We start from the raw sequence: 10,615 nt of genomic DNA, 5'->3' as shown, positions 1-10,615 counted from the left end.
TCATACTGGCGCTCTCTGATGCGGTCATATAAGGAAGACCGAGAAACCACACAAGCTAGAACCCGACTTGGCTCTGAAACATCTAACCTCACGAACTGATTAGCCAAGTTCTGAAAATCAACTACAAAAGGCCTTACATCAACAAGAATGAATGCAAGGCTACCCGTACTCACCGCCTTTCTACTCAAGGCATCGACCACCATATTGGCATTCCCGGGATGATACAGAATAGTGATATCATCGTCCTTTAGCAGCTCCAACCATCTTCCCTGCCTCAAATTTAGATCCTTCTGATTGAATGAGTGTTGAAGACTCCGATTATCTATAAATACCTCACAAGACACACCATAGAGATATTGCCTCCAAATCTTCAATGCATGAATAATGGATGCCAATTCTAAATCATGGACAGGGTAGTTCTTTTCATATGGCTTCAATTGGCGCGAAGCATAAGTAATCACTCTACTCTCCTGTATTAAGACACACCCAATACCAATCCGAGAAGCATCACAATACACTGTATAAGAGCCTGAAGCTGAAGGCAAAACTGGAACTGGAGTTGTGGTCAAGGCAGTCTTGAGCTTCTGAAATCTCTCTTCACACTTATCAGACCACCTGAATGGAGCACCCTTCTAGGTCAATTTAGTCAAGGGTGATGCAATAAACGAGAATCCCTCCATAAAGTGACGATAATAACCAGCCAAGCCCAAAAAACTCCAAATCTCAGTAGCTGAAGATGGCCTGTGCCTACTTTAATCTGCCTCTATTTTCTTCGGATCCACCGAACTAAGCTAGAACTCATACTTGGAGAATTTGGCATAAAGTTTCTCATCCCTCAGTATCTGTAGTACAATACTCAAATGTTGTGTATGTTCCTCCTGGCTACATGAGTACACCAGGATATAATCAATAAATACTACAACAAACAAATCAAGATATGGTTGGAATACATTATTCATCAAGTGCATAAATGTTGTTGGGGCGTTGGTCAGCCCAAAAGATATAACGATAAATTCATAGTGACTATAACGAGTCCTGAATGTTGTCTTTAGAATATCTGAATCCCGATTTTTAACTGGTGATACCCGGATCTCAGATCAATTTTGGAGAATACCCTCGCTCCCTGAAGGTGGTCAAATAAATCATCAATACACGGCAAAGGATACTTGTTCTTGATTATAACTTTCTTCAACTACCTGTAGTCGATACACATCCGCATAGTACCGTCTTGCCTTTTCACAAATAGAACTGGTGCACCCCAAGGTGACACACTAGGTCTAATAAACCCCTTATCAAGAAGTTCTTGAAGTTTCTCTTTCAATTCTTTCAATTCTGCTGGTGCCATAAGATACATAGGAATAAAAATGGGTTGAGTTCCTGACACCAAGTCAATACCGAAATCAATATCCCTGTCGGGTGGCATACCTGATAGGTCTGCAGGAAATATATTTGGAAAGTCTAGCACTATCGGTATAGAATAAATAGTAGGAGTAGCTGCATCAACATCTCTCACAAAGGCAAAATATGACAAACACCCCTTCCCAACCATACTTTAGGCCTTCAAATAAGAAATTACCCTGTTGGGAACATAATTTAGAGAACCTTTCCACTCGACCTTCGGCAATCCCGATATCTCCAACGTCATTATTTTTGTGTGACATTCCAAAATAGCATGACATGGAGATAACCAATCCATACCCAAGATAACATCGAAATCGACCATACTAAGTAATAAAAGATCAACTCTAGTCTCCAGTCCCCCAATAGTTACCATACACGCCCGATATACACGATCCACAATAATAGTATCGCCCACCAGCATAGATACATGAACAGGTGAAACTAAGGACTCATAGGGCATATCCAGATAATGAGTAAAATATGATGATAGATACGAATAAGTGGAATCGGGGTCAAATAATATAGAATCTTCCCTGTGGCACACTGAGACAATACATGTGATCACTGCATTTGAAGCAACGACATCTGGCATGGAAGGAAAAGCATAGAATCAGGCTTGACCGCCACCTGATCGGCCTCCTTCTCTTAGGGGACCCCTAGCAGACTGAGCCCTACCCCGAGCTGGTTGGGCGGGTGGTGGAGCAACTGGTGTAGAAGTCGTAGCCTGAATCCTCTGCTGAACTGGACCTCGCGAAAAGCGAGGACAATATTTCCTCACATGACCTAACCATCCACACTCATAGAAATCCCTCTCAAAAAATGGTGGAAAGTTTTGAGGCGGACCTCGAGAACCAGAATAACTACCAAAAGAACCTGGTACAGATGAACCCTGACCTGTTGGTGCACGAGATAAACTCTGAGCTGGAAGTGCACCAAGAGAAGACTGACTCTATCTAGCATTGTATGGACCATGGCCAGCTGATGCGCTACGATGATCCGAACGAGCCATATGAGTGGGCCTATAAGGACAACCTCTATTGTGATCGTGTTGTCCCCCAGAAGGAACACCGCTGGAATTACCCGGACCACGAGACCTCTTGGCCTCCCTCTCCTCGCGCTCCTGAGTATGGACCATCTCTAGTCGTCGAGCACTGTCAACCACCTTGTCGAATCTAGCACCTGCTACATTCCCTAGAGTCATAACAAAACGGAACTGCTGGTTGAGGCCATTAATGAACCTCCTGATCTTTTCCCTCTCAGTAGGAACCAACCAACTGCATGACGAGCCAATTCTGAAAACCGCATCTCATACTTAGTCACAGACAAGTCCTCCTGATGTAAGTACTCAAACTGCCTACGCAGTTCCTCTTTGTGGGTCTGTGGCATGAACTTCTCCAGAAATAACATGGAGAAATCATGCCATAAAAGTGCTCCTCTCATAAATCTCCCACCATCTGAAGGCATGTAATGACCTGGCAGGTCGTTTTGAGTATTACATCTCTGTTACCCCATTTACTGCTAAATTTATACTTTATAGTTGTTTTATGACTTGCCGAGGTAATTGGTTCGGGTCCGGTGAGGTTTTGAAATGAATTGGAAAACTTAGTTTCAAGGTTTAAAGCTTAAGTTAAAATAGTGACCGGATGTCGGCTTAAGTGTAAACAATCCCGGAATAGGGTTTTGATGATTCCAATAGCTCTGTATGGTGATTTCGGACTTAGGAGCTTGTCCAGAAATATTTTTTGGAAGCCCGTAACTAAATTAGGCTTGAGATGGCGAAAATAGAAATTTAAGTTTAGAATTTGATCGTGGTGTTGACTTTTTGATATCGGAGCCGGAATCCGATTCTGGAAATTGAAATAGGTCCATTATGTAATATATGACTTGTTTTTAAAATTTGAGGTCAATCGGACTTGATTTGATAGGTTTCGGCGAATATAGAAATTGAAAATGGATCAAATTTTGGATGATTAATGGATCAAATTTGAACTTAAGGAAATGCTTGAATTATTCTGTTGCTGGTGTCTTCGCACCTGCACATGAGGAACCACAGATGCTGACCGTAGAAGCGAGCAGCCGTTCACAGAAGCAGACTGGGCACTATTGGGCAGGAGGCGTAGATGCGGAATTTTACATGCAGAAGCACGATCTCAGAAGTGGTAACACTAATCGCAGAAGCGGAAGGAACCGCAGATGCGAAGGAACCTTCGCAGAAGCGCAACCGCAGAAGCGGTCCTAGACATCGCAGAAACGATCACTGATGGACAAGGCTATCTCGCAGATGCGATCTTGTTACGTAGAAGCGATGGTCGCAGATGCGACCTAGTGTCCACAAATGCGGAAACGATGGGCAGAGGGCCTTATATTCAAGGGGTCAACATTTTTATCCATTTTCGAATTTTGGAGATCGATTTGGGCGACTTTGGAGAGGAATTTTTCCACAGAACTTGGGGTAAGTGTTCTTGATCCCTTGTGATTGTATTTCATGAATTAATCTTCATTTTGGTGTATGATTATCGAATCTTCAAGAGAAATCGAAGGAAATTTCTATAATTTCATAAAAAGAATTTTCGGGTATTGAATAACGATTTGGAGTCGGATTTGAGTGAAATTAGTATGATTGAACTCATAATTGGATGGGTTATCGGATTTTGTGAGTTTCGTCGGATATCGAGACATGGGCCCCACTGTCAATTTTTTGAGCGGAGTTAGGAATATTTATAAATTGTTAAATTGCAAGCATTGGAGAATGTTTTGATTAATTTGCACGTTGCTTGACTAGTTTCGTATCATTTGCAATGGAATTTAGGAGATATGAAGACGCACATGCTACGTGACGGGCGTGTGGGCATGTACCGTGTGAACTGTGACTCCGTTATTTCTGTGGTACTGTGTAGTTACCTAAACTTATCTGTAATTATGAAATCTCTACGTACTAGAGTTATCGAGCTATGATTCATATTGGAAACCATGTTTAGGCTACATGTTTATTCTGTTGGAACCCACTGAGGTCATTACTGCTATTGAGTTATTTGCTTACATTGCAATGTCATACTCAGTCATATTCATTCATTGCATATCATATCTCAGTCTCTGTTGTTATTTATTGATACATCATATCATTATTGTGGGCTAGTTCATGTCATTGTGAGCCCGAGAGACTGGAGAGGTTGATGACTGAGAGAGGCCGAGGGCCTGATTCTGCACATACCCCAGTGAACGCGATTGATTTATATTGAGGGATGGATCTTCCCTGGACATGGATCTTATCCGAAGCATTTATACCTGGGGATGGATCTTCCCCACATGTTGGATTGGCCCTACTCAGTACTGAGTGACTCATGGTCAGTTGATGTATATATTTCGGGATGGATCTTCCCTGTGCTGGATTGGCCATATACAGTACTGAGTGATTGAGCATGATGAGTTGAAAGTGTGAGACAGTGAGATTGAGTACTCTCAGAGTGTGAGTACATGAGTTTATCTCTCAGATACATTGTACTGACATGTACACATGACATACAGGCATAGAGATGTATCTTCCTCATGTTGTACGGTATCACATCATTCATGACTTCTCACACATATTGGCATATGTGCATAGTGATGCATTTTACACTGGCTATCTAGAAAGAAAATGAAACATCTTATTTATTGTTGAAAGGATTCTTGGGAAAATTACTATTTTCAAACTTACTCATATTTTTGGCAACTTCGGTAAACGATTTCGGATTTCACTGATATACTTGAAAGGCAGAACTATTTTCAAAATTCATAATTAAGTTGAGCATTTTATCTCTGAGTTACTTCTTTTAGTGCTTGCTTTACGTTGTAATGGAATGTTATTGGCTATTGGTGTTGGACCCGACCTTTGTTCCATTTTGTCACTTTATTTCAACTTAAGGATAGGTTTGTTACTTATTGAGTACATGGGGTCGGTTGTACTCATACTACACTTCTGCATCTTGCGTGCAGATGTTGGCTGCTAACGTTGCTGAGACCGACAAGAGCTGGATTTGAAGATGTACCCGCGTTCCGGTTGTAGCTGCCTCTTGTTCATGGTAGCCTTAGATTTATAAAGATCTGTTTATGTACATTTCGAATAGATGTTGTATTTATTTCATACCGGCTTTGTATATTCTAATCTTAGAAGCTTATGATTTGTACTACCAGTCCTGTGGGAATGTCTAAGATTTAGATATTTTCTTTTACTTAATTGTCTTGTTAAATTTCATTGGAATTGGATAGTTGATAACTGGCTTACCAAGCCGGTTGTGTTAGGTGCCATCACGACTAGTTGGACTTTAGGTCGTGACAAATTGGTATCAGAGCTCTAGGTTCATAGGTTCTACAAGTCATGAGCCAGTGTCTTGTAGAGTCTTGCGGATCGGTATGATGACGTCCATACTTATCTTCGAGAGGCTACAGGGCATTTAGGATAATTTCCCATCTTTCTTTCCTTATCGTGTGAAATTGATTCAGCTTGAAACATAACACTTTGAATTTCCTTTCACATATTTGTGTGCGCATGTGAGCGCTCGGTATCAGCTGTGCATCGCTCGCTTGTGATTCCATGAACGAGGTTCGAAATGTGTATTCGGTGTTTTTGTGATGTGCCAGTCTGGATGACTTGAGGCCAGGTTTAGACCGTAGCTTAGGCTCGGTATCTTCAGTTGTAACTTGTACAATTATACTCATATGTCTAGTGGTGTCCCTATGAATGGAATTTTTGGCTCAATGAGCGGTTGAATGGCTATATGATAAGTATGATGTAACTGCGGGATGTGTTAAGATGGCTTGAATGTGACGAGAAGTATTTCCTTAGAATTTAAAGAGGGCCATTGGGTGCTTGATTTTCGTTGTGATGTGACGCATGGTACGAGTTATGAGTGTGTTGAAGGATCTGTCATACAGTTTAATTGTGGAGAGAATTGGATTTTCATGTCTTGTTGATGAGTTCAAACTCAGAAAGATTAAGGGATTATGTAGGAATTGTGGCTGCGAAAGGGTATAGCAATATGCCAATTTGAGGCAAAGCAAGCGGGTTATCTCCTGCATAGTAATCTACGTAAGTGTGTTCCTTATAATGTTGAGTGAAGACTTTCTTTTCTACCAGCAGGGTGTATGTGTTGAGATTTGAATTTGAATCTGGTTGAGAAAGTTGACTTGACTGTCTAGAGAAATAAAGGTGAGCTTAGCAGATGAATTGAGGTACTATACAGGTTGCGTTGTATGAGCTTGTGAAGAATTTAGTCAAATCTCGTTGCAGCATCATGGCAGTAATATGGTATGGGTATTGGGAGTTATTGAATGTCATGATCTATGACTTTGAGCCAAGTGGGGGAGTTTGCTACCTACGATTTGATTGCACAGTTATGTGTTGTATTGGTTTTGGCCTGATGCATACTTATGGATCAGTTACGACTTACCAAGGTTGAGATCGAGGAGGACTCGAGTAATGAAATGAATGGATACGGGTTATATAGCACTTTAGGAGTATATGAAAATCATGGGATGAGTGAGCTGTTATTTCTAAATTATGTAGTGCACACGGAGTATGAATTTGATCGGTGGTATTAAGGCAGGGTTACTTCTTTGGGTGTTGTTATGCTAATGGGGCATGTGTCTTTCTGCCCGTTTGGGGCGGTGTAATTTAGATTTGAACAAAGTGGGTGACTCTCGATAAGGTGCTAATGGATTAAAAAATGTATAAGTGGCAATTAAAAAAAATTTCGGATTCATATATTGCTAGGATCGGTTATTGACATTGGATGGTTTCGGAACTTGAGGTAATTCTGTATGACTATGGATTCTACATTTCAGTATAAGAAAGGGAAGAGGAACAATTTTGAAATTCACATAAGGTCTTTCAGAGTGGATGTCTCGGTTGTGGTATTTATGGGGTGCTTAAGAATAATACAATGGCTTATGGGCCTTAGGGTGGTGTGGTTTTATGTTAGGGTGTCTTACAGTGAGCTTTGGGTAAGGGTCGTAGTGTTCTGACAAGGAGAAGTGTCAACTTGAGGGTAATTCAAAAGAAACTCGGAGAAAATAGGACAACTAGGTAGTAGGCTAGACTAGTATGGTAATGGTATGCTCGGTTCTTTTGGGTGATTATGATGTGGTGAGGCTCTACAGATGTTTTGGTGGCAATATTCTTGGGTTGGGTGACCTGCGTGGCTTGGTCGAGTTAAAGGAATTCAGTTCTAATAGCTTGGTTATGTGCAAATGGATTTCAAAGTGTTCTTGAGGGTTTCTACCATGGTTTGAACCAGATATTTTCTACCAGTGTGGGGAACATGTTGCGTATTGTGATTTCCTCCTGGAAGGAAGCAAAAATAAGGATTCTAACTGACTGGGTATGTAATTTGCTGGTGACTCAGAGTGTTAATGAGATTCTTGTGTTTTCATGTAATGGCCTAATAGAGGCGGCGCGTGGAGTGAGACTGAGATTTGCATGTGCAAGTATATAGTTCAGTTTTGAAGGGATGGTCATGAATTCTTAGGCAACATGGGCAGTTCCAAGTGACTAGATGAATACTATTACTACTTGGTATTACATGATAAGGGTGCGTATTTCAGAAGGCGCAATGTGTTTTGACTTACGGATGTTTCATTAGTATTGTGGTACTCACCTGGTTGATAGACTGCTGGTATTCGAATTTTGCTATGTGGCACAGAAGAATAATAGAATTATTCCTCATGGGAAGATCGTGTATGAAGGGTGAGTTAGTCATTCGAATGCTAGAATTGGGATCAGTTATGAAGATTCATGTGTCCTATGTATTTTATTTAAACTCAGTAAAGGCACTAGTTGCGTTAATTATTTGTGATAGCTACGCGCTATTAGTGTGCATATAGGTGTGGTTTGAGCCCATGTGCGGGCATCGGGGCAAGTATTCATACTCGGAAGAATGCTTAGGCTATGATATACCTAGAGTTGACTACTAAGCATAAATTTATAACGTTTCTCGTATTCGTACCTTTGTGGAGAACTATCTGGACTATACTTGAGGTTATGAAGAGGCTAATTCCCTGAGAAAATTTGATAGTTACTATTTCTACGTTAACTTGCCGATTTGAGTTGTGATAGCAGCCTTTGCACATGCCTACACTATGGCGTGTTATTTATACCAGTCCAGGAGCATAAGAATCTTATTTCATTATCTTATACATGTGTACTTGTTTAATTGCTCCTGTATGATATGTTGGGACTGGAGGCATGTGACCATGTCGTGCGGTTGATGTTAATGTGACCCCTAGAAGAGTTGGTTACCATTGTTAGATTCATGTGTCTTGATTCTACTATATATGATGAGCTTATAGCATTGCAGTTGTGGTGGTGCTGGTTGAACTTGCAATACGATTCTCTTCTTTGAGACATTTTCCATTTTTGGGTACACGGATTGCGCAGTTGTGGCCTGAGTTATATTGATGTGGCATGTCTGTGGGATAGTTGTGTTTAATAATACATGGTAATTGGACCTATAATGGGTACTATCAGGTTTGATTACGGTATATTTGGGAGGATGACATTGAAAGTCGGCTTAGAAAGTGATTATGGTTCTGGTTGGGGCGAGAGAGCTCCATGACTTGTTGATCTAATAATGGATTACGAGATTCCGCATGTTTCTTTTATTATCAACAGTGTACGAAGGTTTTGGAATGAGGTTTGGCTTGATATGGGCTTTAATACTAGTACAAGGTTAGTTTGGAGTAGTTACTATGATCGGGAATGGTGTTGCGAGCATGCGAGTTGTGTAGTATGTTATGTGATTATATCGTGGGTTATGGTTATGGCTTGATACAACTTGTTCAGACTCATACAATGTGTAGATGTGAGATCCGTGTATTGAAAAAAATTCTGGATGTTGGAAATTTGGGTTCTAAGTTTTATGGACTAAAGTTAAAGTAATGATCTTCAGTTATGTTGTATTGTCAGGCCTATATGAAATATGATGGCGTGGGATCACCCCCGAGTACGTACGTGGTAAGATGGAATAGTGATTTGATGGCTTGAAAATAATTCTTGACACGTTCGAGGATGAACGTATGTTTAAGTGGGGGAGAATGTAACGACTCGGCCAATATTTTTGAGTATTACAACCCCATTCCCCCATTTACTGCTCAATTTAGGCTTTATAGTTGTTGTATGACTTGCCGGGGTAATTGATTCGGGTCCGGTGAGGTTTTGAAATGAATTGGAACACTTAGTTCCAAGGTTTAAAGCTTAAGTTAAAATAATGTCCGGATGTCGACTTATGTGTAAATGACCCCGGAATAGAGTTTTGATGATTCCAATAGCTCCGTATGGTGATTTTGGACTTAGGAGCATGTCCAGAAAATTTTGTTTCGAAGCCCGTAACTGAATTAGGCTTGAGATGGCAAAAATAGAAATTTAAGTTTGAAAGTTTGACCGGGGTGTTGACTTTTTTATGTCGGGGCCGGAATCCGATTCTGAAAATTGGAATAGTCTTTATGTCATTTATGACTTGTGTGCAAAATTTGAGGTCAATCTGACTTGATTTGATAGGTTTCGGCATCGAATGTAGAAGTTTAAAATTCTTAGTTTCATTAAACTTGAATTGGGGCACGATTCGTGGCTTTAGCATTGTTTGATATGATTTGAGGCCTCGACTAAGTTCGTATAATGTTTTAGGACTTGTTGGTATATTTGTTTGAGGTCCCGGGAGCCTCGGGTGAGTTTCGGATGATTAACGGATAAAATTCGGACTTCAGGAAATGCTGGAATTTTTCTGTTGCTAGTAACTTCGCACTTGCGCATGAGGCACCGCAGGTGCGGCCCAAGAAGTGAGCAGCCCTTTGCAGAAGCGGACTGGGCACTGCTAGGCAGGAGCCGCAGATGCAGAATTTTGCGTGCAAAAGCGTGACCGCAGAAGCGGTGATACTGATCGCAGAAGCGGAAGGAACCGCAGAAGCGAAGGAACTTGCGCAGAAGCGCGATCGCAGAAGCGGTCCTGGAAATCGCAGAAGCGATCACTGCTGGCCAAGGCTGTCTCACAGATGCGAGCTTGTTACGTAAAAGCGAAGGTCGCAGATGAGCCTAGTGTCTGCAAATGCGAAAGCGCTGGGCAGAATGCCTTATATTTGAGAGTTCAAAAGTTTTATTCATTTTCGGATTTTGGAGCTCGGTTTGGGCGACTTTGGAGAGGAATTTTTTCACACAACTTGGGGTAAGTGTTCTTGACTCCCT

Source organism: Nicotiana tabacum, chromosome 19, assembly GCF_000715075.1.
Source record: "Nicotiana tabacum cultivar K326 chromosome 19, ASM71507v2, whole genome shotgun sequence".
Taxonomy (NCBI): Eukaryota; Viridiplantae; Streptophyta; class Magnoliopsida; order Solanales; family Solanaceae; genus Nicotiana; species Nicotiana tabacum.
Note: the sequence above shows the minus strand (reverse complement) of the source record.